Source organism: Tenrec ecaudatus, chromosome 3 (assembly GCF_050624435.1).
Source record: "Tenrec ecaudatus isolate mTenEca1 chromosome 3, mTenEca1.hap1, whole genome shotgun sequence".
Lineage (NCBI taxonomy): Eukaryota > Metazoa > Chordata > Mammalia > Afrosoricida > Tenrecidae > Tenrec > Tenrec ecaudatus.
Window position 1 is genome coordinate 138204952 of NC_134532.1, and position 27306 is coordinate 138232257.

Consider the following 27306-nt stretch of genomic DNA (forward strand, 5'->3'; position numbering starts at 1 on the left):
GGAATTAGGATAACCCTTCGAGTGTTTGAAATCTACAAGCCTGGTACAATATAATAAATGGACCAGCAAAAGGGATTTACATACTTGTTTTGTTTTTAGTAAGAAGCCTAGGAGATAGGTTCAATTACTGTTCTAACTTTATGTTATTTGGAAACAGGAGCCAAGAAGTAACTTGCCCCAAATCACAGGATTAGGAAATGGCAGAGCAGAATTAAACCACCAAACATCTAAACTCACTGCCATCAAGTTGATGCTGCCTCATAGCCACTTTGTCAGACAAGGTAGAACTGCCCTGTGAGTTTCTGAGACTGTGCGGGAGTAGAAAGCTCCATCTTTCTCCCTCGGAGTGGGCTAATGGCTTTGAACTGCCGACTCTGCAGGTAGCAGCCCAAAGTGTAACCACTAATCACCAGGGATCTGGACTAAGCCTGGGCTCATGTGTTTAACTGCTCTGCTACCCGGCTTTCTTTTGCATGTGGAAAGTAAGACACACTTACTTTTTTATCCAAAAGAAAATGAAACATTTCTCTGTTTGTTTCTATTCCAAGTCAATAGCCTGTGAATGTTCATGATCTTAAACACTAGTTCTAGCTTATTGCTGAGAAAAGTAAGAAAGCACAAGTGTTTGTGCCAGAATCATTTGTTCCATCTTCTGAGGTGACCCTGAGTAAGCATTCAATTTTGGGGTAGAATATATTGATTTGTAATTGAGTACCAGGGCTTGCTCTTCTTAAACATATTTTTGGTATTTGCATGTTAACTTATTTGCTTCCTTTGGAAGTTCTGTACCTACATAAAGGTCCAGCTAGATATGTACGCGCGTTCCTTTCAGAAAGCTGCTTTGGCTTTGAGAGCAGTTCTCCTGGTACAAATATAACAGTGGAGCTGCTGCTGCTGCTGTTTCCCCTAATTATTATTTTACTCTCTTAGGGGAAGTATAAATTATCTCACTGTCTTAGAGTACATTAGGTTACAAAGAATAGATGCGTAAACTAACACAGATTCTGGGGGGTGGAAATGGGGTGGTGGATTGGTAGCACTATCAAAGAGCTCAAGTCCTGGAAGTAGACAGCCAGGATTCCAGGAAACAAAATGTACTCAGGTATTATTCTGCATTTCTGGTTCTGGAGTTGTGTGTACTCTCATTTCTGTTTCTCCCTGCCAACTGCTTTTTTGTGTCCCCTGCCCAGTTCAATAGCTAGTTATTGGTGTTAAGGTCTGTTTGCCCTGGCCCCCATAGCTAATTGTCATGATCATCTTTTCTAAAATCCGCCTTCCTTGAAGAGACAGTGTTTGAAGGTTGTTTGACACTGCTTCAGTCAGCTGTATTTGAAAGGGCCAACTGATGGGTACAGCTGGTTTTCAGGGAATAGGAAAAGGGCAGGCTATCTAAGAAGGGGCCTCGTGGAAAGAAAATAAACATGGGCTATCTTTAGTATAGTATTCTAATGAAAGCCATTGTAAGTTAAAAAAAATATCTGGGGTTATATGTTTGGACACCTTTTGCGGTCACGACTTTGAGTTAGCTATTTGCCTGCTCCGGTGCGCAGTGGGTGTGTGGCTGCTGCCTCGAAGGTGGGTGGTTCGCAGGTGTGCCCCAGGGCGCAGGCGAAGGTGGGACAGTGTTAAGATGACAGCTCTGGAAACCCTTGGGGTGGCCCAGCTCTGTCCAATAGATAGGGTTGATCTAAATCAGAACCAACTCAGTGACAAAGGGTTTAGCCTTTCTTTGCTTTTACTCCCATGTAGGGGTGTTGGGGTTCTGCGGCAGGCTCATTTCCAGTAGGGCACTAAGCGAGAGGCACAGTGGGGACACCTCACTTTCAATGCTTTGTGGCAAGGATCTCCATCAATCCAATTCCCCAAATGTGGAAATGGATCCAGGGCTTTTCTTCCTGTCTCTGTCCTGGTGGCCATCTGCTCACGGCACACTTTCCCTGCTACCCAGAGTGAGGTCCGAGCTTGCCAAACTGGCGCCTTCTGGCTCTTACCAATACCTTCCGGTTTGTTAATCTGGAGAATTTATGACTCAGCAGAATTCAGAGCATCTCCCATGTTTTCTAAAGAGTTCTTACCACCAGCAAGGCTGTACTTGAAGGAATGCATAAGATAGGCATTGGGAGGAATTTTAGTATGGAGCTTCCATGTCCCAAATGGGGGCATGATACCCAACCCTTGATACTCACTAACCAGGAAGCTCCCGAGCCTCTGTCTCCGAAGGCTTTGTTGCCTCACCTTGTGGCCACAATAAGTTGCATCAGGACTCTGGGCCTTAGTTAGAACTGGGCCTCCAGATGGCTTCTCTTGGTCTGGTCAACCCCCATTCATTAGCCTCAGCTATTGGTAGGGCAAGAAAGAAAGAAGAACAAAGGTCACCTGGCTTACATTGCTCTTAGTTGATGGCCTGGACTGGAGCTACTTTTTAAGTCTAACAGAGGCATTATTCTGGGAACTAAAGGAATGTGTTACATTTTTATACAATTTACTGTATTTTGTTTTTAAACTATTTTATATCATAACTGTGTTTTGAAAAAGCATGTCCTTAAAAAGTGTTTTCCAGCAAAAACTGTAGCAACTATAGCCGTGAATTTTTTTATTTTATACTATTTCTTAATGTTCATTGTAGTCCTTTCTGCATGCTTTGTCTAAGGGCTGAGTTGGAGAGAGAGAGAGAGAGAGAGAGAGAGAGAGAGTTTGGTCTTTGTGTTGAAGAGTAGCGAGCACAGATTTAATAGAGGAACATCTGTTACATGGTAGAAGATGTATGCAAGTAACACATAGATTTTAAGAAAATGTGATTTGCTTTAACTTTTATCCCCTTTGATAAGACTAACTCGCGAAGACTCTACAACTTATGGCTTGGGGGAAGATTTATGCAGTAAAATGACACATTGTTATCCCTTTCAACCTGGACAATTCAACGCTTTCCTATTGAAAGTCTGGGTGGTCATGGTGCTGTGAATCACAGGGTTCCTTTGGATGGTTTCTGGAAGCAGTTGCCCCGCTTTTCTCTCCCTCGCCCTTCTTACTTCGAAATCTGTGGAGCAAGCGTCACTGCTGTAAGTGGCCTCTACTCATAGTGGCTTTGTAGGAGCTGCCTGAAAAGAAAACTCTCGGTTCAAGATTCAGTGTGTGTGTGTGTGTGTGTGTGTGTGTGTGTGTGTATTCAAATATGGTATTTACAAATGACTTCCATTTAGCTATTTTTCCCCTTTCAGGTATTTTGTTGTTGTTAACTTGAGATATGGTTGTATTCTTGATTCACTTTGCTTTTGTTTTAGATTTGTCCCCTGAGATATAGTCAGTTACTCTGGCCCATCTAGCCATAATCCCTTGTGTGATTTATAATCAATTCTAGTCTCTGCGGGAGGTTAAGGAGTCCTGGCAGTGGGCTGCTAACTGCAAGGTCAGCAGTTGGAAATGACCAGCCATTGCTCAGGAGAAAAATGGGGCTCTCAATTCTTGTAAAGCGTTAGTCTTGGAAACTCAAAGCAACAATTCTACCATCCTACAGGGTCATTATGAGTTGGCATGGACTCATTGTCAGTGAGTTAGGTTGGTTTATGCCTGTGGTTATAATCCCACTTTCAGGAAAGTTCTCTGTTATGCTGATGGACAGAATGAAGGCGGGGCTTATTGAGTCTTGCCCTCTGACCAGGTGTGAACCGAGTCACTGTCTTCCGTTTCCTTGGGGATATGGTTGGGTGAAAGACAAAAACCGCACCTCCACCACAGCCATTCCTCTGTATCAGAGCAAGAGAGAGCAATCCCAGGTCCTTCTGAAGAAGGGTCACCAATGGAGCATGTGCTGTGTGAAGTGGAGGAGGCTGAGAACAGGCACCAGAGGCAGAGAGATCATGAGACAGAACAGAGGCTCAGTGCCCAGACTGTTGGACAGTGAAGGCGGGCACTAGGCAGAATCCCAGGGATCACTTCGAATGAGAGGCTGAGGACGAGAGAGAGAGAGAGAGAGAGAGAGAGAGAGAGAGAGAGAGAGAGAGAGAGAGAGATTGAGAGAGAGAGAGAGAGAGAGAGAGAGAGAGAGAGAGAGACTTGGCTAAGACAGGCCCTGATGTGGACCAGTGACTGTGTCCTTGCTCGTTGCTGGTCCTGACAGCTTCTCTAGTAACCCCATTCCTGGTTGGTGTGCTGTGGGAGCGCTGTGTGGCCATTGCCATGAACAGGGAACACAGAAACATAAGTGTTGTGGGCGGAGCACTTGGTGTCGGAGAGGATTGCGGCAGGACTGACTCCGGCCTCGTCGTCAGAGGGAAGCCAGAAGAGTTCACGTATGACTCCCTTCATGCTATTTTTGCACGTGTCGTGTTCCCCTCTACCCCCATCTTTGTGACCTGAACTTTAGGATTAGAATATATGTATAGAATGTTACTATGTCTTCAAAAATTATAATGTACCCCAAAAAGGGTATACTCCAGCAAAGTGGTGATCCTTCCTGTTTATCTTACATCCTATTTCCCTCACCCTTATTTTCTTCAGGTTTGCTGTTTTCTCCTTCTGATGTTCTTTTGTTGTAACAATAAATAAATTGTGCATGTTTTCTTACATTATGGGGGGATTTTTGACATGAAAGGTAGCCTGTTATATGAACACTTGTGTATTTACCTCTTTTTACCGAATAATGTGCTCTCTGAATCATTCCCCATCAGTTCATAGAGGATCTTCATTAGTCTTTTGTGTATGTACCCCAGTTTATTCAGCCTGTTTTCTATGTTTAGATATTCAGGTAGCTTGTCTAGCATTTTCCAGTTGTAGAGTGCTATAGCGAATGGACACACCTTATTTTCTTTTAAAAATCATTTTATTGGGAGCTTATACAGCTCTTCTCACAATCCGTGTATCCATTGTGTCAAGCACATTTGTACATTTGTTGCCATCATCATTCTCAAAACATTTGTTTTCTACTTGAGCCCTTGGTATCAGCTCCTCATTTTTTCCCCTCCTTCCCTCACAAACCCTTGATAATTTATAAATTATTAATATTTTGTCATGTCTTACACTATCCGACATCTCCTTTCACCCACTTTTCTGTTCTCTGTCCCCCAGGGAGGGGGTTATATGTAGATCTTTGTGATGGGTTCCCGCTTTCTACCCCACGTTCCCTCCACCCTCCCGATATCACCATTCTCACTACTGGTCCAGAGGGGTTCATTTGTCCTGGATTCCCTGTGTTTCCAGTTCCTATCTGTACCAGTGTACATCCTCTGGTCTAGCCAGATTTGTAAGGTAGAATTGGGATCATGATAGTGGGGGGAGGAAACATTAAAGAACTAGAGGAAAGTTGTATGTTTCATCATTGCTACACTGCACCCTGACTGGCTTGTCTCCTCCCCGAGACCCTCTGTAAGGAGATGTCCATTTTCCTACAGATGGGCTTTGGGTCCCCACTCCGTACTCCCCCTCATTCACAATGATATGATTTTTTTTGTTCTTTGATGCCTGATACCCAATATCATGGACACCTCATGATCACACAGGTTGGTGTGCTTCTTCTCAGTGGGCTTCCATGTCTGCTTCTCAGCTAGATGACCTCTTGTTTATCTTCAAGCCTTTAAGATCCAGATGCTATATCTTTTGATAGCCAGGCACCATCAGCTTTCTTTGCCACATATGCTTATGCACCCATTTTGTCTTCAGTGATCATGTTGGGATGGTGAGCATCACAGAATGCCAGGTTATTAGAACAAAATGTTCTTGCATCGAGCGAGTACTTGAGAAGAGGACCAAATGTCCGTCTGCTACCTTAATATTTAACATATAAATATATGTATGTAGATCTATTTCCCTATCATTACATATAAATATATTTTCATATGCACATGCTTGTATTCGGACCTCTATAAATGTCCTTTGCTTCCTAGTTCTTTCCTCTATTTACTTTGACTTTCCTCTTGTCTCAATATCATGTTCAGCCTTCATTTGAATTTCACTAATTTGTTTCATCTACATTGCCCTGATCAAGCCCCACCAGGCATCCTGTGCCCTCTTCTTGTCCCTTGTTCCTGAGTTTGTTGACACCCCCATCCTTTCCCCCACCTTCTCCTCTCCCACGTTCCCTGAGAAACGTCTGTTGTTTTCTCCTCCAGATTGTTTATCCTGCCTGTCTTATCTAGATAGACATGCAGAGACAGTAATCACAAAAACAAGACAGGGCAAAACAAAACAACAACAAGAAAAGGAAAACTTTTAAGTAATAATTCCAGGTCTGTCTGTTGACCTTTAGGGGAGTGTTTTCCAGTTGAGTCTAATGGGGTGCCACACCCTGGCCCCAAAGTCTAATTTTGGTATTCCCCAGGGACTTCATTGCTTTCCGCCCCTTGGTGCTGTGTTGCACATCCTTAGTGTTTTGCCCCAGTGTGATGGGGTCTGATCAGGTGCACTTCCCACACTGTGTCTCCAGTGTAGTCCCCCATAGCACTATGGGTCAATGAGGGACGTCTGTCTGTGTCTCATGGTGGGGCTGGCCCTGTGGTCCTCTCTGTGCATTGGCTGCTGTCACCAGGAATAATGTCATCTTCGGGCTTGGTGGGCCAAGATGTGTTACACTCTTCTCTCCTTCTCTCTTTGTTTGCTCCTGGTATACACTTAAAAAAATACTATTGGGGGTGTATCTTCTGAACTTACTTCTAGAAGTGGGATTGTTGGGTCAAAAGGTAATTTTAGTAGATCCATAGAAGTTGTAGTATTTTGCACTCTTCCCAGCAATGTGTGATATGACCGTCTTCCCTCAGTCTTGCAAAGAGAGTATATTGTCAAGCTTTGGGGGTTTTGCCAGTCTAAACGATAAGAAATAGTATGTCAGTCTAGTTTAAATGAGCGTTTGTCTTAATGTGAGCTTGAATGGCTTTTCATATCTGAAGCCCACATTATGAGTGGGCTTCAAAAAGTTTTGCAAAATTCTATTATCTTTGGAGGAAAAAGCATGGATGCCACACCTGACCTCTGGTCACACAAGGGAGGAGGAGAATCCAGTCCCAAACCAGCCCAGGGGTGATTTCTACAAGGCAAAAGTCAGATATGCCCCCGTCCTCCGCCTTCCTTATTCTGACACCAACCATGTCTCCCAGTGTTCTCAGCTTGGTTGGATAATATGTTGCACTGGCCACAGAATGCTCACAGACAATCATCAGGGTTATGAGGCTTTATTAGGAAAGTGAACACATTTCAAGATGTTCAGGATACAGTCCTTTTGTCCGCAGTCCTCTTCTGAGCCCTACGAGCAGGCGTGTCTCTGGCCCTGGGTCTCTCAGTCACATCCCCTTGGTGGCTGCCTCCATGGGTCAGGAAGCCCCCTGCTCTGCCTGGTGGTCTCAGTCCTGCCCCTCCGTTCTGCCTTATTTATAACCTGGTCTGGCTCCTCTGCTCTGTTTCATGGTCTCGACGCCTCTGCAGGTCCCCTACTTCAGGCAGGTATCTCACATGCACACTGCTGGTGCCTCTTTTTTGGCGGTTATAGGATTTCCGGTCCTGCTTTTGAGAGCCCATTTTTATACCCATCATAGTGACAACACCTACCAATCCCTGAGTGAGTCTTTTACAGCTCATTTGGTAATCACAAAAACTTGACGGAAGAGCCGTTCCAAGTAATTTGACTTCATCACATCTTTCAATTCCACGTTTTCTGTGAACTTTTTAAAGCCCCTTATAAATGGAGGAGATTTTGGTCCATGTCCTGTCCCATTTCACTCAACGTTTTGGGGATTTTTCTTCAACTCTTAAACTCTTTGAAAGGGTTTTTCTTTCTCTATGATATATATTCTAGAATTTCTCCTCAGTTCACTCTTTGGTCTCTTGATTTCACTTGTTGTTGCCACAGAAGGTGTATTTAACTTTCATGAAGTCAGACGGCTGAAGGACGGAGCGAGCACTGCGGGGCCGCCGTAGAGTGTGTGCACGGCTGCTCCAGCAGCAGCACTCTGACCCGCCCAGCGCTTCCGCCACACACACGGGACTCTCTGTTCTTGGAAACCCAAAGTGGCGGTTCTGTTCTGTTACACAGTGTTGATGTGGGTCAGAATCTACTCTGTGGCAGTGAGTTTGGGTTTTGGTAATACTGCCTTGACCTTTGGGTTATAGTCAGAAAATATCATTCAAAATGGATCCGTGTTTAAGGGGGAGGGGATGCTGGAGCTATTTAGGCAAGATAAACAAAGATATTCCTCTCTGCTTTATTTATCACTGTTCCAAATCTCAGTTTTTAATGCCTCTGCCTCAGTAATCACTGTTCTAGAGATCACACCGATTTATGTATTTTACCCTTAACTTTTTAACATGGAAACCCTTGGGCACACAGAAAGAAAGTCAACCACCCGTGCATCTGCGGTGTTGCTTCAATGGTGGTCAGTTCTTTCGACTTGCTGGTTTTCGGTTAGCGTGAATGAATGATCTGTGTAAAGAGGAATGTTTGGACGAGCCGAGGAGGCCTTGCCCAGCCAGCCCTCCCAGGCTCTTTGGCTTCTTTTCGATGATCTGGGCACCCAGCCTGACCTCTTTTATGCTTCTGTGGTTCCACCATTTCCACAAATCTGAAATGTATAGAAAAAAGGAAGCTCATCAGCCAGAGATGAACAAAGCTGCCATAGATCGGCAACCTATTTCAAAGGAGGCCTGGCAGATTGATGCGTTAATAGTTCACCCTCTCAAATGAAGATAAACACTGTTTACTGGATATATGAATATAGGTATATGTATCTGCCTTCCATGGTTCAGTGTCGTTAGAAGCAGCAAACATGTTTATCAATGAGCCGAAGGAGACATTTTCTATAGACTTTTTAAAAGCCAGACTCTACCAGTAACACAGAAAACACTCTCAAGATTCTAATTTCCTTAATGGAATTTTCCTTGTATTAGCATAATTCAAACCCAAACTATATTGCTTTCTTTGGCTAGCCTCCACAGGAATTGTTTTATTAATTCTGTAATTTTTTTCAACTTATCAAGAACCCATGATTTATTTGAAAGAATAATGAGAGATCACAAGAGCTCAGGGCTGCCTTTTCTTTCATTCCATGGACCTGCATTTTATTTGCGACAATGTTCTTCAAGCCCCCCTGAATCAGGACTTTGAACTGGTTCAGTCATGGCGAACACAGCGAAACCAAAACGGATCTGAATTTGTAAAAGGTGGATACCAGACCTGTAACCCAAACTGGAAAAGCTAGAGTTCAAAGCCCTGGCCGGGGCGACTTGGATGCGGCCTAGTGAGCCCTGTCAGGAGCCTGCTGGGTGCTGCCAGGACTGTAGGGAGAGACTTGCATGCACCGTGCTGCCATCAGTCCATGGGAGGGATTTAGTTTGGCTCTTCAAGTCATGACCATTACCCTGCCCACCAGAGGCCCTCGGTTCCTGGTAGGTCTAGGTGCGCGGGCGAGGGGAAGCTCCTGAGTGGGTTACACGATGCTGCTGGAGCGATTGTTAGAAGGTTCACCGCGAGCATCTCAGAAGCAGGAAGGGGACTCGCCCCACGGGCTCGAGAGAAGAGCCCGGAGTGGGATGCAGGAGGCAGCTCCGAGACCAGAGGAGCAGAGAGGGAGTCATCGGAGCGTGAGACAGGGCCAAACTTCTCACCCACAGGGCAAGGCAAGCAGGCGCTGTGGGACAGGAGACTGACTGGAGTGGGGATTTCTGGGAACGCAATCGGGAAGTGGGTGTGCCATCTGACTCAGTGCTGGAGCTGAGTGCCTTCCGACCGAGGCTTCTCTCCGAACAGCATGCTCTTTGAGCAGGTATTGACTGTCTTCAAAGAACTTTTTAACCTTGCTCTAGCAGGGCAGAGGCCAGGCCAAGAGGCTGAGAGCCAGGGGGAGGCCTGCCTGTGGGCACAGCAGAGCAGAAACTGCCCTGACGGAACGACTCTATCCTGGCATTTCTCACTCGAATCGTAAACTATCAACTTCCCTAAGAATCGAGAGCATCGGCCGTGAGCTCTGTGTGACGATTGTAAAGCATTATCAAAGCCAGCCACCGAAGCAGAGTGGGTCTGACCTCTGCCTTGTGGCAATGAAAGCTGGAAGAGGTCAAATGTGAGCCTCACCCCATTTCCTCAGCCGCCCCTTTGAGCTGGGCACCGTTGTTTCCCACCCTGCCGTTCAAGAGCTTCGGCTGTGATGCAATCGTGTTTTCTAAGAGGGAGATTGGGGCTCTGAGAGGGCGTCAGCTGTAGTTGTTCCCATCCCAGTTATCATGCCAGTGCCAGCCACATCCTAAAAATCCGAGTCCCTTCTGGTTTTACTGCAGTGGCTCCGAGTGAAGTACGGGGAGGTACTGTTTGAAACCCTGCTTTGAAGTCCTACCGTAGATTCAGATGGACAGCTCTCTCTGCTTCACGTAGAAGCCCAAGAGTCAAACGCTAGGAAAATGCTGAGGATTGTAACCTGAAGAAATGCTGTTTACAGAAACCAAAGGACATATGATGTTGTAAAGGCTTCATTAATGATTATAAAGCAGTTGCATAAGTAGAGCCAACTTTTGTCTCTCTCTCTCTCTCTCTCTCTCTCTCTCTCTCTCTCTCTCTCTCTCTCTCTCTCTCTCTTTTTTTCATGGCCAGAGAGAATGCTTGCTGGCAAGAAATGGGTGGGAAGGACTGGGGTACTGGAAGGGATCTTGCTGCATTTGTTGCTGTTGGCTGCTCACGGAGCCAGTGTCCGCTCCTGGTGACCCCGTGAGTGCAGAGTAGGACTGTCTCATAGGGGCTTCGAGACTATGATTGTTAGGAAGATCCCCAGGCCTGCCTGCCGGCTGGGTGTGAACTGTCAGGCGTTGGGCAAGAAGCCAAGTAAGTAGTTACCTTGTGTACTACTCAGGGGCTAGGCTTGGGTTCATTATTTTTCTTGTGAACTTGCCTGGATGGACTGCGTGTTGCATTCTGTATTTCTTGACTGGCAGTCCTCTTCTTTTTTAAAAAAAATCATTTTATTGGGGGCTCTTACAGCTCTTAACACCATGCATCCATACATCCATTGTATCAAGCACATTTGTACATATGATGCCATCATCATTTAAAAAACAGTTTCTATTTGGTATCAGCTCCTTATTTTTTTCCTTCCCTCCCCCACCCACCCTCCCTCACGAACCTTTGATAATTTATATATTTTTTCCATGTATGACACCAATCAATGTCTCCTTTCATCCAGTTTTCTGTTGTTCGTCCCCTCGGGGATGGGAGGGTGTTATATATCAACCTTAGTGACTGGTTCCCCGTTTCCCCCCCCCCACCTTACCCCTACCCTTCTTGTATGGCTATTTTCATTATTGGTCCTGAGGGGTTTATCTGTCCTGGATTTCCTGTGTTTCCAGCTCTTATCTGTACCCGTGTACATGCTCTGGTCCAGCTGGATTTGTAAGGTAGAATTGGGGTCATGATAGTCAGCGGGAGGAAGCGTTAAGGAACTAGAGGAAAGTTATATGCTTCGTTGGTGCTATACTGCACCCTGACTGGCTTGTCTCTTCCTTGTGACCTTTCTGTAAGGGGATATCCAGGAGTCTACAGATGGGAATTGGGTCGCCATTCTGTCCACCCTCTCCTTTTCATGGATATGATTTTCTGTTCTAGGTCTTTGATGCCTGATACCAATCCCATTGATGTTTCATGATCACACAGGCTGGTGTGTTTCTTCCATGCGGGCTTTGTTGCTTCTCAGCTAGATGGCTACTTTGTTTATCTTTAAGCCTTTAAGACCCCAGATGTTATATCTTTTGATAGCTGGGCACCATCAGCTTTCTTTACCACATACTTGCTTCTGCACCCACTTTGTCTTCTTCCTGTTTTTTAGCTGATGTTACTTTTTATTGAATAAAATGAGCAGATCTACTTTGTCTTCAACTATCTTGTCAGGAAGGTGAGCATCACAGAATGCCAGGTTATTAGAATAAAGTGTTCTTGTGTTGAGGGAGGACTTGAGTAGAGGCCCAATGCCCATCTGCTACTGTAATACTTAACATATAAATATATGCACACAGATAGATTTCCCTATCGTTATATATGAATAAATTTACATATGGACGTGTCTGTATTTAGACCCCTATAAATGTCCTTTGCCTCCTAGTTCTTTTCTCTATTTCCTTTCACTTTCCTCTTGTTCCACTATCATGTTCACCTTCATTTGGCACTCATTATAACTCTGGGCTACTTTTCACTTGATCAAGCCCCACCAGGCATCCTAACGCCATCCTCGTCATCGCTTTTAGATCACTTGTTGTTCTCTTGTCCCTGGGTTTGTTGGCTCTCCCTTCCTTTCCCCCTCTGCCCCCTCTCCCCTGCTCTCCCAGAACCATTGGTTCTGTTGTTTGCTCCTCGGGTCGTGTATACAGCCCATCTTATCTAGGTAGATAGGCAGAGACAATAACAAGCACCAAAACAAAAGCAAAGAAACAAAGACCAGGCTTTCAATAGTTACAGGTCTGTATGTTGACCATTGTGTATGTTTCCTGGTTGAGTCTGATGAGGTGCCATGCCCTGCCCCCCCCCCCAAAGTCTATTTTTGGGATTCCGAGGGAACTTTATTGCTTTGCAACTCCCCCACCCCGCCCGCCCCCCTCTCCACCCATGTTCTGGTGCACACCCTTCTTATTTCACCCCCGAGGTGGTGGTTGACCTGCAGTCTTCCTCTCTATTTTGTTTTAGCTTATGCTCTCCATTCCTCTTTTAAATCACAGCTTGTCCACAAAAAGAATTTTCTTAAGTTATCCAGAAGGATTATAAAATAAAATCATTTTCCTCCCTCTGATGACTATTTTGTTCCTGAATGAGACAAGGATCTTTTGTGGATTTGGGAATATTAAATGTAAATTCAGGGTTTCGTTCATTAAGAAAAAGAAGTTCTTTATTGGTGTGTAGAAAAGGAGTGACAATCCTGATTAGAAAACAGCTTGATAATTGGTTCTGTGTGCATGCCAAAAGCATGAGGAACATTGCAGTATTTGTGTGTATATAATTAAGACCTTTCCCCCAAGTCTAGTTTTTAGCTTATTGAAATTTGCACACTTAAAATGTGTACCCAAATCCTCTAGAGTTTTGTTATTTAAAACCAGAATGCACATGTCTTTTTCTTTTGGGAGCCTCATATTTTAACTAAAGTAAAAAGAGAATTGTAGATGTGGAGATAAAGCAAAGTAAAAATAGACAACCAGTGACCTCCAGTCTGCAGTGAACCTGGTTTTTATTTCCTTGTACTGTTTGTTAGTTTAGCTTGGCTTGAAGACCAAGCCTACTATAAAAACAAAATTTTTCCTTTGGGCTCTTATATCAATTTCTCATTGAAAATACCCAGTGGAGTTGGATGCTTTTTTTACCCCTTGAAGTTGGCCATGATGTTTGAAGGTAGTTAACGCTGTAGTGGAAGTTTCATTGCGAAGGACTTTAAATCTAGTCAGATGCTGTCTTTCAGAAATAATATTAGATCTTATATACTTTAATTTTTAATTGGCTATGTCACTCGATGTATATGTCTTTTTAAAGGTTTTGAATATATATCTTCAAATTTTTCCCTTTAACGATTGTATTTAGTTAACAGAACTCCAGAAGATCTACAAATATCAAATTTATAATGAATACAGATTGAGCTGTTATATCAGAAAAAATAATGGTAAAGCAGTTAGATGTTTGGCAATTAATTAATACAGCACATTGAAAACAAACAGTAAACCATAAAACAAAGAATGAAATGTTCCTTGCGCTTGCTCACAGAAGGAGAAAGAATGGTATACCAGTCATTTTCATAATATAGTATACAGTTCTTTAATTTCATGCCAAGTCTTACTTTTATTTTACTTCTAGAAATGGTCTGCTTTTTTAAAAAATCTTTTTTGGGTGGCTCACACAGCTTTTATCACAATCCATCCATCTATACATTGCGACAAGCAAAATTGAACATTTGCTGCCATCAACATTTTCAAAACATTTTCTTTCTACTTGAGCTTCTCATTCCCCCCTCTTTTCCCCCACCCTCCGTCCCTCATGAACCCTTGATAATTTATAAATTATTTTTTCATGTCTTACAGACCGATGTTTCCCTTCACCCACTTTTCTGCTGTCTATCCCCCTGGTAGAGGGTTATATTTAGATCATTGTGATCAGTTCCCCCTATGTTCCCCTACCTTCCCTTTCCCCTCCTGGTATGGCTACTCTCATATTGGTTCTGAGCAGTATATCTGTTCCAGATTCCCTGTGTTTCCAGGTCTTATCTATACCAGTGTACTTGCTCTGGTCTAGTCAGATTTGTAAGGTAGAATTGGACCATGATAGTGTGGTGGGGGGGAGGAAGCATTAAAGAACTAGAGCAGTGGTTCTCAACCTTCTTCGTTTTTTAATCATTTTATTAAGGGCTCATACAACTATTACCTCAATCCATACATATATCAACTATGTAAAGTACATTTGTACATTCATTGCCCTCATCATTCTCAAAACATTTGCTCTCCACCTAAGCCCCTGGCATCAGCTCCTCATTTTTTCCCTGCCTCCCTGCTCCCTCCCTGTCATATCTTGCCCTGTCCAATGTCTCCCTTCACCCACTTTTCTGTTGTCCGTCCCCCAGGGAGGAGGTCACATGTAGATCCTTGTGATCGGTTCACCCTTTCCAACACACCCTCCCTCTACCTTCCCAGTGTTGCCACTCACACCACTAGTCCTGAAGGGATCACCTGTCCTGGATTCCCTGTGTTTCCAGTTCCTATCTGTACCCGTGTCCATCCTCTGGTCTATTTTCAAGGTAGAATTGGGATCATGATAGCGGTAGTGGTGGTGGTGGGGAACTAGAGGAAAGTTGTATGTTTCATCCTTGCTACATCGCACCCTGTCTGGCTCGTCTCCTCCCCGAGACCCTTCTGTAAGGGAATGTCCAGTGGCCTACAAATGGACTTTGGGTCTCCACTCCACTCTGCACTACTCCCCCTCCCCCCCATTTACTATGGTAAGATTTTTTGGTTGTGATGATGCCTGATACCTGATCCCTTCAACACCTTGTGATCGCACAGGCTGGTGTGCTTCTTCCATGTGGGCTTTGTTGCTTCTGAGCTAGATGGCCACTTTACCTTCAAGCCTTTGAGACCACTGATGCTATATCTTTTGATAGCCAGGAACCATCAGCTTTCTTCACCACATTTGCTTTTGCACCCATTTTTCTTCATGGGTGAGCACACAGTGATATGATTCATGGAGGTGAGCACACAGTGATATGATTTTTTGTTCTTTGATGCCTGATAACTGATCCCTTTGGCACCTCGTGATCACATATGCTGGTGTGTGTCTTTTTTGTGGGCTGTGACCCTTTAACACAGTTCCTCAAGTGTGGTGACTCCCCAACCATAAAATTATTTCGTTGCTACTTCATCACTGTATTTTGCTACTGTTATGAACCGGGTGACTCCTGTGAAAGGGTAGTCTGAGCCCCAAAAGGATCATGACCCACAGGTTGAGAACCACTGGACTGCAGGAAAGTTTTATGTTTCCTCAGTGCTGTACTCACCCTGACTGTCTTGTCTCTTCCTTGTGACCCTTCTGTAAAGGGATGCCCAATTGTCTACAGCTGGGCTTTGGGTCTCCACTCTGTACTCCCCCTTATTCACATTGATAAGACTTTTTTTCTGGGTCTTTGATACCTGATCCCATTGGCACCTCATGATCACACAGGCTGGTGTGTTTCTTTCTTGTGGGCTTTGTTGCTTCTCAGCTAGATGGCCGCTTGTTTATCTTCAAGCCTTTAAGACCCCAGACTCCATAGCTGCCAGGCACCATCTGCTTTCTTCACCACATTTGCTTATGCACCAGCTTTGTCTTCAGCAATCATGCTGGGAATTGGAGCATCTCAGAATGCCAGGTTATAAGAACAAAGTGTTCTTGTGTTGAGGGAATAATTGTGTAGAGACCCAGTAAGGCCATCCATTTTGATGAATGAAGGAACCATGTCCAATACCTAGAAACTGGTGGAAGAAGAGTGTAAATGACCTTCAATGTGATGGCTACTAAAGCAAGATCTGGATTGATTTGGTGTGTTCATTTTTAAGTAATCATCTCTGCTTCAGCAAGCTCTGTGTTCAGTGGGTTCCAAAAGTGTTATGTCTTGATCAGCTAGCTCAGGTCATCTTTCCACGAGCCATTTAGTCACAATCAATGCAAAGGCAGATGTTTTTATCTAAAGAAACGCCATGGGACATGTCTTGGATGTACCAATATCATCCAGAGAGGAGTACCAAATAAAAACCATGGCTCTTGGAGCAACCTTCTGGTCCTTTAAATTACAGACCAGGAGGTCACAGAAATAGGCTATTTCTAGGGGAGCGATTCCAGAGCGGAATAAACTTAATAGATTTCTGAAGTACATAGGACAGTCTTAGGGGCTTGTGGTACGGAAGTTGTTTTAAGGAAATGGAAAACTGCATTGGTGAGAAATAGGCCAGGAACATTGCACTGAGACTCGTTTTTCCTTGCAACCCCATGCATCTTTGGAAGTAGCAAGGGCTGTCCTAAAATACTTTCATTGGCAAACCTTACTTTCTCCATCTACAGCTCTGATTTTGCCTTTCCAGACCTTTTTTTTTGGTCCCCAAACTCATAAAACCCTTGATAGTAGCACAACCTGAGTCCTTTGAGGGTGCCAAGGCTGCTGTTTTGTTGTGATGCAAATACGAAAGCTCAGACTTCTTTGGGGAAAGGTTAGAGAGCAGACCTAGATTAGGGGTGGAGAGCGGGCAGCCTATGGGTCCTGTAAGGCTCACCAAAGCAGCAATGTCCACTGCCACCTCATCAGAGAGAAGCCAGGCATTCTAACTATCACGTGAGCATGAGTTAATTAAATTTGTTTAACCAGTGTGGCGCACGAGTGATGTCACAATACTCCAAAAGACTGTTGGCAGAAAAAAGATTCCCCACCCTTGACCTAGATGGAGGATGGTTTGGGGAAACAGTAGCTTCCTATTGATAATTTTGCTCAACAAGTTTCAGTGATTTTGTAGTGTTTTTTTTTTTACTTATTATATTTCCAGGCTCACTATTTCCTTCCATAATAAATTTTCCTGATTTCTCCTGCCTTCCCTCCATTAGAGATCTGAGATTAAGTTCTACATGTTTAGGGGTGGTTGTGTGTGTGTGTGTTTGTGTGTGTGTGTGACTTTGTTAGAACACTTGTACTGTATTGCCAACCTCCACTCCTTATTTGTATTCCTTCTATGACAGTAACCTATTTCCCACTGAGTCTGTGGGACTTCACGCTGATACTTTTGAAATGAATAAATGCCCATTAGTTACTTATTGTTAGGTTACAAATCTCAGTAGAGGGTCTCTATGAATCAGAATGCATTGGATGTCGGTGGTTTTTTGTTCTTAAGTTTTTATGTTACTAATTACGTAAGACACTGATAGTGGACAAAACAAAACTGTATTTGCTCATATTCCTGTAGGTCAGAGGTGGTTTTGCTGTGTGGTTCTGGCTTAGGGTTTCTGATGAAGTGTAGTCAAGAAGTCAGGACGTGTCACCCTCAGGGCCGTGACAGAAAGCCTCAGTGCTTCAGTGTCCTGTTGGCTTTTGTCAGGAAATCTCAGGCCCAATCTGTGCGGCCTTCTTTCTCCAGAGTGCTGCTGGAATGTCGTCCTAGCACTGCAATTGGCTTCCTTCCGTGTGAGTGACCCAAGAGAGAGAAGAGAGGAAAGCATCATTCCATTGAGTCCTTAATCCCGGAAACCGCACCTGGTTAGTTCCGCACATTCTGTGCCTTAACAAGTAACTAAGTTCGATTTGTAATTCAGGAACCTGGTAATTAGACTCTACCTTTTAAGGAAAATATATCAAACAATTTGTAGACATATTTAATAATTACCACAGGGTAAAAGAATTAATTTATGATTCTCCCCTGGCCCTGGCCCAAATAGGTCATTCCCCTCTTTTGAAAAATATATTTGTCTAAATAGAAAGTTATTTTTTCTAAAAGGCATACTTCTGTTAAAATATTTTACTTACTTTTCATGTTAACCAGATTGCATATGCGTATATAATTGAGCTAAACACGTATCTAAGAATAATGCTAATTTTATCAAATTCTTTTACTTAGAGTCTAGAAATAAATTAATAAAGTCAACACATAAGTTTTGTATTGCCTGTCTCAGAATTTCCTGCTTTGGGGTTTTTTCAAGCCATTAGAAATTAAAAAGAAACCGCCTCCCTCCCCCCAACCTAGGTATATACACTTTTAAGTTGAAAAAAAATTGCAAGTAAAATCTTTTCGACTTGTGGGTTATATTGTATTTTAAGCTAATGTATATAAAACAACCTTTGTAGCCATATCCACATAATTTTCTTTCTTCTGTAATATTCAGACCCTTTTCTAGGTACTGGCTGTCGGGGAGCAAGACAGACATGGTCTTGTCTATTTGGAGCTTAGCGCTGGTGGGGAGCTACATAATAAAATAGGAGTAAGGTGTCACTCGTAGTGAGAAGTAGTGTTTATCCAGGAAATGATGGAATTGAAGTGACAAAGGACGATGAGAATGTATCAGGAGACATGGCCCCAAAGAGAGTTTTCTGGACAAATCACAAGTGGGAATGAGTCTTGGATATTCTAATACGGTCCAAGGTCCGACCCAAACAGTGGCTTCCCGGGGATCTGCTGGGTCAGCTCAGTCCAGGGCAGAGAGGTCAGCTATGACGGTTATTCCACTTTTTGCACTTCTAAGGAGTAATCTTGATAGGTCTTCTCAAGGACACAGGGTGATCACAAAGGCTTTATTAAGAGGATGTTTTCAGAAGATTGAAACTGCACTAACAAAAAGGGTCAAGAAAATTGTTCTAAGAAAATGTTTTCCCCCATGGACCTACTCTGTCTACAAGAGAAAGCTGAGCCCATTCACCCAGAGGAGCCCCGATCTAGTCCCATTCAGACTTCTTCTTCTTCCATGAAAGGAATGTGATTTGAGTCTCGGAGGGATGCCAGACTTGTCATTGTGTCACGAGGTAAGTTGAGGGTGCCAGACCCTTTGGGAAGGGTTCAGAGAGAGAGGACACACCACCGATAGACATGTATGGATGCTGATGGAGAGCATGATGGGAAGCAATAGCTTCTCATTTGGATATTTCTGTTTCAGTGGTTTTGTGGCAATATTTATGGACTTGCCCTTGTATTGAATGCAAATAGACCTTTTGCACTTAGGTTCTCTGTGCAGATAAAGATGTGCGTGTGTGTCATTGCATAATTGGTTAAATGGCGAAATCTATGAAATGATACACTTTTGTAATTGTCTGTGTGCTTTGTCCCTCTGCCTTTTCAGTCTGTCTCATGTATATCTGTAACTCTGTTACCTTCATAGGAAACTTGTTTCTTAAATCATGAACATTCAGATAAAAGCAGCTTTGAAATGTTTTGAAGTCTTATGATTAGGAGGATAGACTAGAACAGTATTGTAATAAAAGTTATTCCTATTCTTTTGTATCAGTGCTGTGTAATTGTTAAAATATAATTGATTGCATCTTGTTAAATGACCAGTTTAATATGCAATTAAGAATTACATATTGATAATTAAAATTGGTCCTGTCTGCATATATTGGACATTCCTATTCCTTTGAAGGCAAATATAAAACCTTCCATTTGAAGCTCTGAGATCCGGTTCTTCTTTCTGCTTTCTGCCTCACTTTCCCTCCCCGTGTATCAGTAAAAGCAGTAACTCAGCCACCTCTTTCCATGTATTCTATGGAAAGCGTATTAGACGCGTCACTGAAATTATATAGTGCCTGAAGTTTTCCATTACTTGGAATGCTGTGATTATATTTTTAATGATACTGTAGGGGAAAACATTTATTTCACAGATACCATGTGAGTTTTACATCGGTTTCAGTTACAAATATCACAGCATGACAGATATGCATCCCAATGGGAAAAAATAGGTGTTTTCTTGGGAAGCTACAGAAAATAAAAAGGTGCCTTTGATTTGGTTCTCAGTAACAAAAACTTACCTGCCAAGTATATGTACCAAGTGTAGCTAACAAAATTTTGGAAGAACTTGACATTCCCTGTGGAATGGGGCTCACAGTGGCTGACCGTCCCTACACAGCTTGTTTACCTTGCCAGGACAGTCGCTGGCCTCCTAAAGAGCGCACAGCGATCCCAGTCGAAGCCTTGCTTTTGGAACTGCCCCCCAAACGTTAATCCTCCTTCTATTAATATTTATTCTAATAGGTACTGGCAAACTGTTACAAATGAACCCATTACGCTTTCTACTACCCGGGGAATCCTGTCTAGTAGATGGCCTTTTGGTGATGAATATACAGCTCTATAAATGACATATTTCATTAATTCTAAGAGTAACATTTACCCTTCATTTGAAGAACATAGAATGCGTCTCAGAGCGGATATTATCGTGTCATTTTAAAAACTGGCACGTTTTCTGTTGGATTGTGACATAAAATACTGAGAGTCTTGTTATGGGTACTAAGACGCCTTGGTGGCTCAGTGGCTTAAGTGCTTGGCTTGTCCTGTCAGTCTCTCATAGTCCATAGGTGGTTAGAAGGTATTTATTTACTCATGTTCTGATGCTAGCCTCAAGTAAAAGTTACATTTAAATACGTTATCTCTAATGCTAACACATCTAGGATTTGAATCTTGTAGGATCACGCCTCCCCTTTCTGTTTGTTAGAAACGAATCTATATTCCCAGAGAGTGGAGTTAGTCTCCACTTTCTAAAGCAGCGGTTCTCAATCTGTGGGTCCCGACCCCTTTGGGGGTCGAATGACCCTTCCACAGGGGTCACCTGATTCATAACAGTAGCAAAATTACAGTTCTGAAGTAGCAACAAAATAATTTTATGGTTGGGGGTCCCCACAACAACTATATTAAAGAGTCGGGGCATTAGGAAGGCTGAGCACCACTGCTCCAAAGGAAGTACAAAAGTAGAGACTTTTTCTGATGTGCATACTTTGGTCATGATGAGAGATTCATTTTGTTCTTTAAAGAGTTTGTTGGCTTTGATTTCAATACAAATGGTCTCTAGAAGAAAAGTGGTTGGTCACTGCTGAATTTTTTTGTCTTCTTTAACTTAAGACACAGACTATGATCTATTAATAAGCACAGAAGCAGCAATTAGTCTGAATGATCTGACTGTACAGGAAACAATGTTCTTCTAACTTTTTCATGTTTGATTATTTAACTGACTTTATCGAACTTAGAGAAAATATACATGTAACTTAGAAGTTGTGTTTATTGCTAATTATTTGAAAACACTAAATCATACATCTTGTTTTCTATGAAAATTTTTTTCTTTGTGTTTACCAGATTTATTCTTTTGATTGATTCAGACTATACTGATGGTCAACTTGTAGCTCCTAGTGCCCAAAATAAATATATATATATGTAATTTACAGAACTAAAACACAGATGGCAGAGTCGTTGGGCACGTGCTACCTTTTCTTGACCACTTGGACACATCAAAGAGATTTGAGAGCAAACGGGAACCTTTGAGTGAATCAGAAGGGCTGATCACTGATATACCAGCCACCCCTTTATATTTATGACTAATCTGTGGAATAGAATAGAGGTAGTCTGAGATCGCTTAGAGTACACTTCTCTTGCATGTCATGTGTCATGTTTGACAGGATGAGTATTGTGCCCTGCGCTTTATAGCTTCCTTTGGATGCACCTGTCAAAGGCACGCAGAAAAGCCACGGAGAAACCCTGGCATAGGTTATTGAGTTGATGCCCTCCAGAGAATTAGCAGTATTGCCAGGAATCAAGTTTGTTCTTAGGAATAAAACCTAGGAGTGGAGTGACTCCATTCCGAACCTAAACTATAGTTTCTGATCTGTCATTCACCGTTAAAGTGCCCTGTTCCTTCTTAGTGTATCTGCTTGTTTAATCAGTCATTCTGTTTTGTTCATTTTTCTTTAAAAATTATCATGCAATAACATCGACCTGTTTGAGTACCAGGTACTATCTATAGTACCTCAGAACCCACCAACCTATGAATGCCGTCTTTGGACATTGGTCACTTTCACTGAGCATGCAGTTGTGTTTGTACCAATGGTCATGTATACTTTAATTGTATGGATGTGCAACTGTGTGCACGCACATCCACGTGCAGGCTGAAGGACATTGAGGTCTCGTTAGGGTGTTAGGTTTTAGTGCCATATCGGCTTCACTGGGCAATCATGAAGACGGACGGTGATGCTGTCAGCTTTGTGTGTTGGTTTCTGTGAGGGATACGTTTTCGTTTCTCTAGTGTTAGCATCAGCAACATTGTTTCTGTTCTTGCTCCTGTAAGGAGCTGGAAAGGAAGTCTGTCCAGCTGTGCTGGCCAGAGACCTCTGTGATAATTACTCCGATCGCCTGACTAATAGAGCAGTAAGCAAGGGTGTGGCCATCTCAGGATCAGACCTGATTGCGGAAGGCATTGGTAATCCTGGTGGGCAGGCGGACCGAGAAGGCAGGATTTGGTAACCCTGGACCCTTAGTAGTTAAATGCTCAGCTCCTAATAAAAAAAAAAAAGTAAAAACAATAGCCAAACTCGCTATATTCAAGTTTACAAGTTTCTCGGGATGGGGGAGGGAGCAAATCATATGGGAGGGTGCCCTAGAATTGATTGTAATGATGTTTATACAACACTTTAAAAAGTGACGAAACTATGGAAGTGTAGAATATGTGTATTTTACATCAATAAAACCGGGGGCGGGGCGGGGGGAGCCAAACTCACTGCCGTGGAGCCAGCTCATAGTGAGGCCAGAGGACAGGGCAGAACTACTGCTCCCGTGGGTTTCTAAGACTTTAACTCCTCCCGGGGGTAGAAAGCCTCGTCCTTGCCCAGCAGAGCAGTAGCCCTCTGCACCTTCAGGGCCCCTGCCAGCCCAGCAGCTCTGCTGGAAAAGGCTGGTGGCATTTGGCTCCGTCAAGGTCCACAGCCTTGGACTCAGCGAGGGCAGCCCTACTCCACCTCTGGGGCCAATGGGTGGGAATGCCCTCAGCAGGTTTGGTTTGTGTTTACTAGTAGTTTACAAGGAGCCCTGCGTGCAATGGCTAACCACGGCCCCGAGAACGTCAGCAGTGTGAGTCCGCCCCGCCGGTGGGAGGGAGGTGAACATGGCGATCTGCTTCTGTGAAGGTTACTGCCTGGAACTGTCCGAGGAGAGCACCGTGAGTCAGCATGGACGGAACAGCACACAGCAGCCACAAGTGCACTAGTAATCTCGCAGAGTCCTGGCATGGCACAACGCTTATGCTCTTGACCACCTGCAAACAAGCTGGTTACTCAGACCCACACAGGGCACCGCAGAAGCAAAGCCTGGCGGTCACTTCTGACAGGTCACAGCCTTGAAAACCATAGGGAGCAGGGTTTCCGTGAGTCAGCGTCGACTTGCGGACAGCAAAGAGCAGCACTGGTTGGACTTAAAACAGTGTAATCACCTTGGAATGGGCTTGATGTGTCACATGGTAACTCACTGCCATCCAGACAATGGTGACTCATATCAGCAGGGTAGAACTGCCTTGTGAGCATCCAACACTGTCGCTGTTTACAGGAATAGAAGGCCCCGTCTTTCTCCAGGGGAGCAGCTGGTGGGTTCGAACTGCTGACCGTGGGGATTGCAGCCCAGTGCGTCACCACTAAATCTGTGTTTACTGAACAACAAGACAAAAAGCCAAATTACCAGGTCATTGGTTTTTAAAATGCTGAGTCCACACGAGTTGCTATTGTGAAATGTTACTGAGTATAAACTTGTAGTTCACAGGAAAACCCATGCAATTCGTGACAGAGAAGGTTTGGGTTTTTGCTTTCCATCGATGGTGTCTTGCCTTCTATTTCTGTCTGCATTCATGTGTGGTCATTGTGGGAAAGAAAAAGGCTCAGTCTGCTTTCAGTGGTTTTATTTGGATTAGTCAAGTGATGATGGGACTTCTCAGGGAGGTTGCTTCTTTCTTCCATGGATGAATTAGCAATGTAGAATCAAGCCTTCTAGGGTGTTAAATCAATTACACAGTTAATTTTATCCTAGGAATTGAGTGTACCGTATATACTCGTGTATAAGCTAAGTTTTTCAGCACATTTTTAATGCAGTTTTTGTGGTAAAATTAGGTGCCTCGGCTGGTATTCGGGTCAGCTCATACTCGAGTATATACGGTAACTGGACAGGCAGCCATCATACAATGGCGGGTGGTCTCTTTAGAAACCTCTCATTTTCACCCCCTCGCTGATAAACTGTTTATGAAGGAAGCTCTTCTTTTGTCTGAAGGAAATTTCTGGTGACAGCTTGGGTGTTAATTCTTCATTTTTGTCCCTGGAGTCTCCTAGGAGTGGTTCTAAGGGCCGGCACCCACCAGATGCTGCTTACACTGTGGTTGTCTTTATTTTATGTGTGGGATACAGAATTAGCTTTCCGTGGGCGGCATTTTTGTTTGATTTCCATTGGAAATAACCAAGGCTATATCCTCTCTTGGGCATACCACGTTCTTGAGTTTGGGGATGGTGAAGAGAAGGGAGAAGCATATCCAGCTCTGGTTATTGTTAAAGATTAGCATAAGCTGCTATCCTCAAAGATTGGTTTCTTCTCTGAGAAAAATATAACTCAGCATAAAGTCAATAAAATCTAAGTGAAGTCAACATCATGGAGGTGGGAAGAACATTCTCTACTAGTATTCTCAACTGCCTTGAAGAGATGGTTGATTGTGTCCATGGGTGAGGAGTCCTACTGTTGATAAAATAGGCTTAAAAATTTTTTTAAAAGGCAATTATTTGGAAAATGAATCCTTTCTTACCTTCTAATGGCTTAGACATTGGAAATTAATCATGATAACCACCTTTGAGAATTAAGCAAAAAATCATAGATCATCTTCCTAAAACATGATTTGCATATCCAACAGTTAGCACATGGTTTTAGGGTTTATTACCCCAGCAGCCAAGACAAATGGAGCCCTGGTGGCATAGTGGGTTATGCATCAGAGGCTAACTACAAACTGCTCCTTGGCAGAAAGTGGGGCTTTTGATTCCTGTAAAGACTTACAGCCTCGGGAACTCCCGGGGGGCATTTCTGCCCTGTCCTATAAGGTTATCATGAGCAGCATCAGCTCGATGGCAGGGAGTTTGGTTCTGTTGGAAGCCCGCATTTATGGAGCCCTGGTAATGTGGTAGGTGACACATCGGCCTGCTAACTGGAAGGCCAGCAGTTTGAGACCACAGGTGCTCCTTGGGAGAAAGAGGAGATTTTCTACTCAGAGATTACAGAGTGGGGACCCCCTAGGAGCAGTTCTACCCTGTCCTATAGGGTAGGAACCGATTTACTGGCATGAGGTTTTTGTTTTGTTTTGTTTTTTTAAAGAAGCCAACACTGCCGTTACTGTTTGCTATGATAGAAATGCTGCTGACACTGCTGCTCAGTGTGGAGGCTCAGCTGCCACTGGCCGGGACAATGGTTTAAATCCACCAGCTGTCCTGTGGGGAAGAGACAAGCTTGTGTGATGCCCTAGAGATTGTCTGAGAAACCCTGTACAAAGTTGCCAAGAGTTGAAATCCACATGAGAGCGCCGTATTTTCTGCTTGTGTCTAAAGTGGCTGTTGAAGGATCCCTGGTTGGGCAGTGTTTAAAGCACTGGCTTTTAAAATTTAAATTAATCTGAGAGTAAGTATGGAAAGCCACCTATAGCTAGTGACCGCTCTGTAGCACAGGAGAAACGTCGTTTTTCCATTCACTCTTGTTTTGACACACAGAGGTTTTGTGAGTGTCTCTTGTGGGAGTTTCGTTCTGATATTTTGTGAGAGTGTCTTTTGTGGGAGTTAACTTCTGATATTCTGTAGCTGAGCCAGCAGTCTTCTGCCTTTTCCGTTATGGCCAGTGAAAAAATAGTTTTGCTCATTGGTGTGTAATTGTACTTGGCTTAAGGAAATTAGAAACATTTGACTGTGTCTCTCCCATAGTGCAGGTTTGTCCTTGGATAGTAATTGGTTTATCCAAAGACTGGGCCTTGAATACCTTTTGTGTGTTTTTCTATGGTTCCTCCTGGGTTGCTTTGTCCTGCATTAGCAACCCCCACCCCCAGTAATTTTAACAAATCTATCTCCCACAGTTGAATACTGACTAGTAACAAGATAAGGGTGACTTCCATAAGCCCTAGGAGCTGCATTTCTGGGCATTGATTCTCAGCTCTGAGTGCACATTAAAATCACCTGGAGATCCTTTACCATCAGCCCGGAGTCTCTGGATTCATTGCTGTTAGTCAAAAGTCCTAAGCAGCCCTGGTGGGCCCCCCCCCTTGTTAAAGGATCGATTGCTTACCTAAAGGTCAGCAGTTCAAAACCACCAGCCACTCTTGACAGAAAGACATGGCGGTTCACTTCCTTAGAGGTTATAGCTTTGCGCCCAGGAATAGACTGCAGGCTTGCAGGGCAGGTCTGGGCATCTCAGCAGACTCGATCAGGAAACCTTCACAAGGGTCAGCTGACAGAACCGGAACTATTTATAGGCCACCTTTTTTTCTCTTCTTTTTTTACGTGCCTACGCATAAAAGGCAAGATAAACAATCAGTGGAGAAAACAATGGACTGATGGTTCCAGGGAGGACAGGGGAGAGGGGGAGGTTCGGGAAAGAACGTGGGGAGCCAACATGCCCAGGGAGAAGGGAACAAGAGCTCTAAAAGCAATGGTGAAGAGGGTGTAGAATGCATGGTGGGGATGGATCTGTAGTCGAGAGGAATTTGAGAACCCTGGTTGAAGGTCAAACATGATGGTGGGGCAGGAGGAAAGTAAAAGGAAATAGAGAAAAGAACAAGGAGGCAAAAGACATTTACAGAGGCATAAGTACAGGCATGCATATATGTAAATATATTAATATATAACAATCGGGACATAGGTTTATGTATGCATATTTACTGTATATACTTGTGTATATGCTGAGATTTTCAGCACATTTTTAATGCAATTTTGTGGTAAAATTAGGTACCTCGGCTGATATTCGGATCAGGTTATACTCAACTATAGAAGGTATATGTTAAGTTTCAAGGTAGTAGATGGACATTGGGCCTCTACTCAAGTTCAACTTCAATGCAAGAACACATTGTTCTAATAACCTGGCATTCTAATTCTGTGATGCATACCTTCCTGACATGATCGCTGAAGTCAAAATGGGAGTATAAGCAAATGTGAAGAAAGCTGATGGAGGTCGGCTATTTCAAGATATAGTAGCGTCTAATATTGTAGTGTCTTAATGGCTTGAAGTTAAACAAGGGCCCATCTAGCAGGGAAGCAACAAAACCCACATAGAAGCACACTAGCCTGTGTGATCCTGAGGTGTCGATAGGATCCGGTATCCAGCATCAGAAGACCCCAAACA

The 27306-nt window shown here is 43.5% G+C and overlaps 1 protein-coding gene across 5 annotated transcripts in view; it reads left to right on the forward strand.

Moving 5' to 3' along the window:
* The window catches only part of WDFY3 (WD repeat and FYVE domain containing 3), a 301390-nt gene that overhangs the window by 37691 nt on the left and 236393 nt on the right, over positions 1 to 27306 (forward strand). The gene's annotated exons all lie outside the window — the stretch shown is intronic.